The sequence below is a fragment of the Ochotona curzoniae genome, unplaced genomic scaffold, assembly GCF_017591425.1.
Source record: "Ochotona curzoniae isolate NIBS_2020 unplaced genomic scaffold, NIBS_Ocur_1.0 contig_187, whole genome shotgun sequence".
In the NCBI taxonomy this organism is placed as follows: Eukaryota; Metazoa; Chordata; class Mammalia; order Lagomorpha; family Ochotonidae; genus Ochotona; species Ochotona curzoniae.
This window is the reverse complement of record NW_024465233.1, coordinates 1-2373: the sequence shown is the minus strand read 5'-3', so window position 1 is coordinate 2373 and position 2373 is coordinate 1. Positions and strand designations below refer to the sequence as shown.

The window sequence follows — 2373 nt, the reverse complement described above, 5'->3', positions numbered from 1 at the left end:
CAGATCGGCGCAGCTCATGCCGTTGTGGTCACTTGGGGAGTGAATCATTGGACAGAAGGTCTTTGTCTCTCCTCCTCTCTGTATATCTGACTTTATAATAAAAAAAAAAAAATCTTTTTTTTTTTTTTTAACCTGGAGAACTTAATTTTATTCTTGCAGTTTATACTTGGAAGCCAACATTTAATTTAATAAATTCATTGTTCACAAGTTATAAAAACTTTAATCCATAAATTGTACATCAATATCCTATGACTCCAAATTTTAGTTAGTACTCCTTTTCAAGCCTGAATAAAATGATTAATTTATTAAGTTCCATAGACAGCACAGTCCCGTCGACATAACATGTAGTCTGAAAGTGTATGTTCACAAGAAAAATAAGAAAGCCACTATCAAACTGATCAAACTGGCCTGAAACCTGATTGTGTTCCTGGCTCAGGATTCCCATAGTTAAGTTTGTAAATCCATACTAAGACAAAATTCAACTAGGGTGTGTATATTTTATTAAAAAACAAAACAAACAAAAAAAAACCACTTTTCACAGCAAAATAAAAAATAATATTAAACTTTTACCAAATTTTAACCTTTCAAAATGCCAGATTAGCTCAATAAACTGCAAGTATCTTCATCTAGGATTCTTTCAAAAGTTTGCCCAGCATTTCAAATGGTTACAGAATTAATTTAAGTTGGCAAAATATAATATGCATACAGGGAGACGTTAAAAGTTCATGAAAAAATTGAGTTAAAAGTTTATTTTGGTGCAAGATTTTTTAAATAATGTGTGTGTTTTTTTTTTTTTTTACCTTGTACATTTTCCATAAACTTCAATATTCCCCATATTGCACCTTTTTGTACGAGGCTGGGCTACTAGCATCCATGTCAAGGTACCAAAACTACTGAGTAACATACACTTTTAAAATCAATAGGTACTTGATTATTTCCCTGAAGTTATAACCATTGCCACCAAAATCTCCAAGGATTTTGTGAGACCTGATTTCTTAAGTATAGTTTAAAAACTTAACTTTTGAAGGGAAAAAAATCCCTCATTTTCTGTATCCTATTTTGGTCCCTCAATGAACAAAGATAAATTTAGAAACTTAAGTTTTATGTTTCCTAGCTTAAATTTTTTCCATTATCCAAATTAGGAAATATTAAACAAAAGTTATTAGTTTTGAAATTTCTACAGGTTCTTTTAGAACCTTCCCAAACTTTTATAACCAGGAGATTTTAATCAGTTATGTATTAGAATTAAGTAAGGAAAAATTATTTTGCAAAAATAAAATTACTTCCCAATATGCTTGGCAGAAACAAGCTATTCCTTTTCCTTTGTGTTCCATTGAAGACATTACGGATATCTGTCCAATGTTTATTTCTATGTGGTCCACTACCAAATTCTTCGGAATGTTTTAAGATTGGCTGTAGCTAGAGTTCTGACTTCCATTTGGACCCTGCTCTCCTTCACTGTTTGGAGGTGGTTTTGGTTTCGGCATCTTACTAAGAATTGTTGCCATCTCTTTCCTTTCATCAAAATTCTTCCACTGTTCATATAGTTTTAAAATAACCTTGGTAATTTCCAAAATCTTTTCCATATCCACAGAGAGTTCAGCAAACCACTGTCTGGCATCTGTTTGCTGCACAACACAGGCTACAAGGAGGCAAGCTAAAGCTATCATGAAAGGAGGATACAGTAGACACAGATCCATTCTGTAGGTATCATTCACTATCCTCCATGCAAGAGGAAGCAACATGTCTTCTTGGCCCATGTCCTGAACATACTGGAGCAAAGGTCTATAAGGATGATACACTATCAGACAACAATCTATTAGTTCTAAAAGATAGAATTCACATTCTAATATATGATTCATCCTATAAGGAAATTCTTTTGGAAAGGCATATGAAAATCTAGTTTTCAATACAGAAGTAGCAGCAGCAATCAACCTTGTATTTGAGACTACTCCAAATTCCTCTACTTTGGATGCCAAAAACACACGTGTAGGAGCCATTAGTACAGGATCTATACTTTTCAGAGAATACCTGGCATAGAATCTCTTGAAATAGACCGTAGCAGTGGCAATAACTTGTTGTCTTAATTTAAGATGTTCACCTAATGCTTGGATAATATTTGTAATTTCCAATACTCTTCTTCTGAGAGAAACTTTTAAGTCCTTTTGGCGTTCTTTCAACAGATCTTGTTTATCCAAAATCCACTGCAAATAGTGGGAGCTCTGCCAAAAGTTCCCGGCCATCAAACACAGCTTGTCCTGATAAGAAAGCACCAGCTGGCGGAGCGGCCCGCGGAGCGACCATAGACCCAGCCAGACCAGTAACCGCGCTCCCAGTTCAGATCAGCTCCGCTCCGCTCCACCCTTTTCTTTA

The 2373-nt window shown here is 34.9% G+C and overlaps 1 pseudogene; it reads right to left on the bottom strand.

Annotated features, from left to right (window-relative positions):
* Nucleotides 1–256: 256 nt before the first annotated feature.
* Nucleotides 257–2304, bottom strand: LOC121149001 (annotated as a pseudogene).
* Nucleotides 2305–2373: the final 69 nt, after the last annotated feature.